Consider the following 8,590-nt stretch of genomic DNA (forward strand, 5'->3'; position numbering starts at 1 on the left):
CGAGGGTAGCAAATCACAGAAGTGCCACCTACTTTTGAGCTTTATTTTCTATTCTCAACCAGACTGCCCGGAGCCTGAAAGCTGGCTGCTGCATTATTGGTTCCTCACAACTGCTGCCTGTTGCGTTAAAGTAGACCTCTTGAGGAGGCAATGTTCCCAATAAGCTTCTGACTATGAGGAAAAGGGTGCTGCATGAGGATTTGACTGAAATGTAGCCTAATGTGACTGGTGCACTGTTGTTTCTGTGCATTAGTGTTTATTTCAGGGGCTTATTCCTCCTCCAACTTACAGCAAGAGTATTGATTAAAATGATGGCATACAATATGTGTCTAGAACAGCTTGGTGAACGTGTTGCCTTGCTCATGTGGCCCTAAAGAAAGCTGGAATTGAATTTACTGCTTTGCGATCCAACTATATTAGTCCACAGGTGCCCCAAATAAAACAAAAAATCAAAATTATAAGAGACCTGTGTTCAAACTTAACACAAAGGTTCACTTTTAATGACAACAGATGTTTCCAAAGTACCCAGTCGCTTCGTGATTAGTATGTTTAGATGTTATAGGATGGTTTTGCTGGCATGACCTGTTACACATGTGATTCAAAGGCATCTGCTGGCAGTTTTCCTGCTCCTTATGGGCAAAGAGCAGTTTGTGGAAAAAAAACTGTCTGGTGAGATTTGAAAGACACCTAAACTATATTAACCAAGTCAGAAGATTATAATGGCCACACTAATATTTTCCAACACACCTTGTGGAAAGAAAACACTTTAATACTGCTGTTTTTAAATATACTTACTGGATCAATTTCCTGTTGGAAAGTCCAGTGCTTCAGTTTTCTCTAAGGATTTTTTGATGGTTTCCTGGTAAAAAGCAGAGCCACCCCAGAGGATCACCATGCCACCACCATGCTTCACTAGCAAAGTTATTCTTCTGCAGATGCTCTGTTGGTCCACTTCCATGTCTGATTTGTTGGCCTGGAAAACTCTTGAACGAGTCAGAACAGGTTTGTTCTTTTGTATTTTGGGTCAGTCAGGGAGTAAAAGACTGTTGTGAATTCTTTAATTTATGCCTCACTCTAAAGTTAGACCTCATTGGCTGCTGCCAGGATACTTTCAAGATACTTGAACTAATTTGACCACCTGCCTCTTAGGAAATCTACTTGTGGATTGCTGTTTTTGCCACATTCCTGTAATGCAGGCCCTGTTACTTTAACTCTAGAGCTCCCTGCTTCCAGTTGTCTTTCTAGAAACATTCTAGCTCTTTGCTTACTGTTTATTACAATACATAAGATTTCTAACATCTAAAGAAACCTCAATATGAACAGTCTGGTTTTGGAATGTTCCTCAGATCAATAATTCTGAACTTTTTTCAGAATACATTATTTTTTTGAAAATTTAACTTTTTGTTGAATTTGGAGGGAAATCTTGTGACTTAAGTTTTTCGATTGCAACCACCTCAGCTCTTTTGCAAATAAGCATAATTAGCAGTGAGAACTTGTTTATTTTACATCCAATCGAACATAAGGAAGTCTTTCCTGATTCTAGAATTTTTTTCAGCTCTCATGTAAAAGGTGAAACTATACTGCAACATAGGAGTGTGCTAACATTAGTGTCAATGCCTTTTCTGCTTATGCTGAGGTTACCCAAGCGAAATCTAAAGATTTATCTGCATGTTTGTAGTTAAAAAAGCTGCTTTCCTTTATAAAAACCAAAAGGACAGACTGGTATTCGGCAGAAGGTCCTTGAAGTTTTGTTGCAGAGGACTGGAAGATGGATTATTCACAATGTTTGGGAAGACTGGAGAAGAAAAGGAACATGACCTGACTATCAAGCGCCATGCTTAAAAGAAAAAGGGTGAAAACTAACTGAAGAACCAATATTTACATTAACATTTTGGCTCCTAAAGTTTAGGTTTTAGGACCTTCTCAGATGTCTGCTCAGGTCTTAAAAACCAAGAAAAAAGGGGGATTTAATACCTTCAAATAATTAAGCAAGAATAGCTCACATGGTTAATAATTACACTTTGCATATATTTGATGTATTTTTAAAAAAAAGCTTTTAGAGCTTTTTAAAAAAAAAAAAAAAAAAAAAAGCTTTTGCGTTCTGCAACCAATCCGAATCTATAAAACATCTAAATCTGGAGTACAGAGTCTCACATAATCTAAAATAAACTAACTATTCTTAGAAGGACATCTACTGACTGCATGCAAACAAAGCAACTGTCATAAAAGTTATATTTCTTTTAGTAAGAGGCCTCCTCCCCTATCTAATAGCACCCTGGACAGCCACCCATATGACCTATATCACTCCACCACCAACTGGCAACAATAGCTAAAAAAAAAAGGAAGAAAATGGCACATGTACAGTTCTTAACAAACAGCTGCCAAAAACCTTTATTCAGTTATAACTGGATGCTGCAGGATGGATTTCTCTGCAGAAAGCCTGAACTGTACAAACAGCAACAACATCACCAGAAAACGCAAAAAATGATAATTATAATAATAAAACACGGTTTACAACGAGAGATATGGCAGTTTCTACACACAGAGCTCACAGGAATAAGAAGACATTACAGTTAACAGTCAGATTCTTCTTATGTAGAAAAAGAAAATCATCATATACTGATAGAATCCATTTTGATATATTTTGTTAAAGAATATAAGGAAACATCCGAGGTGCCTTTGAATATACACTTTGTTAAAGAGCATATTTATATATTGCAAATATACATATATATAATATATGTTGGTGTGATAGATATTCCCAGACTGACTCAGTGTGTGACACTGATGGCTGTTAGGGTGTGTTATGGAGAAGCAAATCCTTTAAAATGTGCAGAAAGTAAACATTCATTTCAAACATGGCTTTGTGTGTGAGGTCCAAATCCCAAATTCATTATTTGGGATAATTTTAAATGATTCTTTTTTTTTTTGGAACAAACTGCTGAGGTAAAAGTGATGGTTGATGCCAAACTCCTATCTGAACGTCAGCTTTGCACAGGTGGCTCAGCATGAAGAGGTCAAAAGGTTGGAAATAGCTTTAATAGTTTTAACACACCATCTTATATAAAGATTATTCTTTTTAAATTCAAGGCTAAACTGAAATCTGAAAGCAAAATGAACAAAACCCCCTGATCCTCTGTCCCCTACCTTAAAATGTACTTCTCTCAAGCAAAATTCTAAATAACGGTAGGTTTGAAAAACAGTTTATCAGAACATATGACTATTTTCCCATTTGCTCATGTTAACACTGATGTTGAACGGGGAAGAACCATAAACATAACTGTCTTCGGAATTCAGTAATAAGTAACTAGAGTACACCTGTGTTTAAGGCATCATAAAAACCAAGGGATAAAGTTCACTTTATAGGCTGGTTAGATTATAAACAAGTCTCTGACTGACTGGTAACATGTCGGGGTGTCCCCTCCCTCTCGCCCCTTTTCCTCAGTCTAAGGTTTGTTTAAATCAGACTAAGTAAATCTTTAAAAACAGGCCTTTTGCACAGTTCCTCTTTGTATTAGAATATATAATTACCTAACAGTTTCTTCAATTTAAGACAGATCTTGCAGTTGAATTTAAAGCAATCTCACCTTGTGTTAAACATCTAGATTGGCTCTACTTGTAAAGAAGATCTCTTTCCCTAACTTTGAACCTGTTGCACAGGAGCCAGGAATTAGATGGCAGCGATTAAAGCCAGCTTACGTTACAGCTTGAGCCTCCTGCTCCCTCCATGCGTCATTCTAACAAACACCGACTGCTTCTCACTGAGGCCTTAATTCCCTGCCATCCCTGCATGCTTCTGCTTAGAAGCAAATCTCATCCTTTCAGCCCAGAGAAGCAACCCTGCATCATGGAAACTGCCATAAAGCTTAGCTTGGTCTAAGTATGCGCTGCAGTTAACCATGTTAATGATTAGTGGCAGGTAGATTGGCGCAAATAGTGCCAGTGGGGGGCTTATTAAGCTCTGTCAGTCTTCTAGCTGGTAGCATGGGAGGCACAACAGCTTGCTTGCTGAAATGTGCATAATGGCTGTGAAAATGAGAACCATTTGGTCAGATTGTTTGGAGACGCTCACGGCAAGCTTTTTGGGTTCACTTCCACCAACCAAAACAACCGGGAGGAGGTGTGAACGTTACATTGAGCAGATGGGACGTACCTTGGGAGGTCACAGAAATGACTCTGCATCAGTGAAAAGCTTACAGCTCCAGAGCAGAGCTTCTCAAAGCAGACCTGAGGAGCTTCCATGTCATCTCTGGGTGAGACCCAAAGCCACAGGGACATATGTCAGACAGCTAGGGAGCAAACTGTTCTGACTGCAAGATATTACGTCCAAGTGTGAGTGTTTGTGTGGAAGGATCTGAGACGGTGAAACTGTACGGAGCCCAGGGAGTGCAAGGTGGAGAAATAAAAAGAGAAGTCCTTGAAAAGCTGTGAAAAAGAAAACATTAACTAGCTTAACAAATTTCTACTCTTCTTTTGTGACCTGAGTAAATACAAAATAGCTGCTTTTCAAAGATGATGAAGATGTAAATCCCAACTGGACCTACTAGAAAAAATAACCGCACTTTTGATAAATCATGGATTATAGTAATTCACATATCATTTGCCAGGACCAGGTCTCATTGCAGCAAGACTAGTAGAAATAAACTAAGTTAAATGTTTGACCTGATATAAAAAAAAACTCAAGAATAGATTAGAAACTAATTCTGACTTTTTCCAATTTGGAGAGGTTTACGAAGCCATGTCTAAACATTTGGATCTTTAGAGAACAGGGCTAGCTGTGCTACCATTAACCATCGAATTGCTGGAATAGTAATTATGAAAATAAATTTGCAAAATGGAACAAAAATCACGTTGTTTTTTTTTGCTTCGCAGTTTTTGCATTTCGATTAGTATGTTTTTTTTTTTTGGTTAGTATCGAAATTGTTCTATTTTGCTTAAATGCAATGGAAACAGTTTTTTCACATGGTGAGTCGCGTGATCTTGAACTGGACCTTACTGCCTTCTAAAAAGATAAAGAAAGAAGAAAAAGATGAAGAAAAAAAGAAGACTGGAAGTAGTTGGAGGATGATGGTGCAGCATATTTTGATATTTAATGAGACTGAGTATTTTTACATTTAGTTTGCGACCAAACGCACAATGTGCCTAATAGGGTTGGGAATTGAAAAGATTTTCACGATTCCGATTCCCTTTTCGATTCTATGAAACGATTCGATTCTTTATCGATTCTTTTTTCGATTCCAATTTGGGGGAAAAAGGAGAACAAACAGTTTGATTATCAGAATCAACTTTGTTTACTTAACTATTGCACAATCTTACAAACTCAACAAGATCAAGATGTCCACAGGAAATGTGAAACTGGAGTAACATCTGTGTTTAAATGAAAAATGAATACAAGAACAAACTTAATAACCAACAATGTCTAATAACAAATGATGGGATAATAACCTATTTTAAATAACAAAAAATACTAATTATAAAACAGTAGTAGCACTGCAAAAAATGTAAATCTAAATAAGTCATTTGTTCTTAAAATAAGTTCATTTTTTCTTGAATTGAGTAAGTAAGTGACACATTTTGCCAATGGAACAAGACAATTTACATTTGAAATAAGAAAAAAACTATTGCATTGTCTTATTTCAAGTGCATATTATCTAATTATCTTATTTTAAATGTAAAAATACTCATTCCATTGGCAAACTGTCTTATTTACCTGCTCAAATTAAGGGTAAATACACTTGATTTAAGATATTTTTACTTAATTTCAGATCGTTTTTGCAGTGAGGGAAAATTAACAATTGTTTTGCAGAAAGATGAGCATATCTGCTTTTTCTGGAAGGATACGGGATCTTTCAGCGCTTATGGTGTCTCCAGCCGTGGAAAACACCCTCTCAGATGGGGTGGAGGAAGCCTGCACACAGAGGTAGTTTTCAGCCAGTCCAGATAGCAAGGGCAGCGTATCTTGCTTCTTCCACCACCACAGTGTGGCGCTATCCCTGCAGGGGATGGAGGGCAAGCTTTTACAGAGCTGGATTTCCTGATCTACCCTCTGGGCTAAGGAAAGACGGGGCTTTGATTCACAAAGTGACCGCAGCTCGTTGTCTTCCTCCTCGAATAGTTCTTCCAACTTGCGTAACTTGCGTAACTTACGTAAAAAACGTGACGTAAGTCGTGCTCCCCAGAGCCGGCGCTCTAGGCTCTGGTGCTGCGGGAATCGAAAAAAGAATCGTTCAGCGAGCTGCCAAACGATGCCATGGAATCGGAAAATACGGAACCGGTTCTTAACAGGAACCGGTTTTCGATTCCCATCCCTAGTGCCTAAGCTGTGGCGGAAATATGGATACATCTCAGGTTTTTACATCCACTGCTGCTACGTTTTTTCAACAAAGTTATTCATATAGAAGTTTACTTGTATTTTAAATATTAGACGCACCGCAATTGCAAAAATGGGTAATGGAAACGCAGCTGGCGACATCAGGTGGAGAATCTGTCACAGGAGTGTCTAGCTTATCAATTAATCAATCAGCATGAAGACTGTTCATCTAAGAAGTCCCCCCACCACTGTTATCTAACAATAAACAGTTTGAGATCAAGAATCTCTACTTTAAAGGAGGCCATGCCAAAGACACCAGTTGTTTTAGACCATCTTAAACCTTAACACAACCAAGTAAGTTAGTTTTAATAGCCTCCATAAAGACTCAAACTGAGCATGCAAGTGTGGAGGAATCAGACTTTTCTATGACTTTTAAAAAGTTGTGGCTGCTGGTGTAGGATGAACTGATCTACAGTCTGATCTACTGGGATGTTTTAAGCAAGTCAACTTCGTTTTACAGAAAATGGTCCAAATGAATGGAAATAGTCTGCGAGCTGTAATGTGTGGACAGAAATACCTCAATGAGCAGACTAAACCAGGGGCCATTACTGTCAACCAAAGTAACGTCACACTCCAACTCTTCAAAGATAAGGGTCCAGATTTCAGCTAGTTGGGTCAGAACTGGAGTTAAATGAAAGAATAAAACCACGACAAGACTAATGGTGTCTGGACAGTTTTTATAGGAAGGAGGTGCATCTTTCCATGAGGTTATTGCAGAAGATTCTAGGAGTAAGAACCTCATCAAGTATTCCCTGAAAAAACTACGTTCATTAGCAAATCTGTTTGAACCTCTGTTTCTGTCTCAGCATCTTGCATTTCCTGGGCTCCATAAAGCGCCGGTGACAAGTGTTTGGAACTGACATGTGTTGCATGAAGCTGAATAAAAAGACCTTATATGTAATCAAGGGTGTTACTGAAGCAGCAGCTGCACAAAACCCTGACTAGAAAACTACCTGAAAAACTGTCTGCCCTACTGTACTTACCCACATCTCTTTCTATAGGATTTTCAGTGCGATACGTGTAAAAGCTGTGTCTCTAAAAACAAAAAGCGTAAAAACGTCAGCACAGTCTCGTAGCATCTGCAAACATATGGAGTTTTTCCAACTGTCAGGAAAAATATGTAAAATATATGTGTTTCATCTCGATCTTTATGAATAGTAACAGTTTTTTTTTTCCTTTCTAAAGTTCTGGTGAAAAGATATTTTATCTCTTAATGCCATCAACGTCCCCCACCAATAATGAATGCATTTCATTAAAATATAAACGTTACTTTGCTTCTAACATCTTAGTAATACTTTTGACTGCAACATAAAATTCCTGCCTGTGAATCAAACGAAATCCTGAGCTCCACTGTATATAATATAGTTCCCTCTACCCTCTCTACTGCTCTCACCCATCCATGTGCAACATCAGATATGGTCGTGTTTGACATTTTACAGCCCTGCTGGGCCACCAAATGCACCGAGCAGAAGGAAAATAGGCTGCATCTACAATTAGGGTTTACAGATCAGAGACATATATAAAATATTTACATTTAGAGGCTTTCAAGGGATAAAAAATAAAATGAATTGTAACAAGCCTTGGAGGGTGGATATCAGCGTCTGCCAAGCAAAGTGCTCAAACACGCTTCAGATGAGTTTTTGCTTTGCTTTGTTGACGGTAAATGATTTAGAGGAGTTTTGTGAAATCAGAACATGTCCACACACATTTCTGCACGTTTGACAAACACCCGATCCACGCAGCCGCCATAGATCTGTTGGTCCCCACAATGGTTGAGACCGCTTGACAAACTGAAACAGCTAGAATGATTCTAATACAATGGCTGTTTAAGGTTGATCACAAGATAGAAAGCTTATCAGCTGTAAAATCCTCCACATGGTGGGCATCCAGTTAGATTTAAACCAGAATGGGGTGACATTGGCTGCTTCTCAACCCATTTATGGTGCTACAGCACAAATAGCAGACATTTATATCAAGTCTATAACTTCCTTATTCGCATGCACATGCAGCATTAGAAATACAGTAAGACCAGAGTAGTACACAGTTTGAAAAAAAGGTGTAAAAATCCAGTGCGACAGTCATTGAGTTCTTGAGGTCTATGTGATTGTATTTATATAAAAACAGCCAGTGAGATGATCCTGTTTAAAGAGAGGGTCAGTCGCCGCTCTCTGTTGCATATTTCAACCCCAAGGAGCCGTGTAAGTAATGCCTCTGAAGAAA

This window comes from Cyprinodon tularosa, unplaced genomic scaffold, assembly GCF_016077235.1.
Source record: "Cyprinodon tularosa strain WSP-4 unplaced genomic scaffold, ASM1607723v1 ctg446, whole genome shotgun sequence".
In the NCBI taxonomy this organism is placed as follows: Eukaryota; Metazoa; Chordata; class Actinopteri; order Cyprinodontiformes; family Cyprinodontidae; genus Cyprinodon; species Cyprinodon tularosa.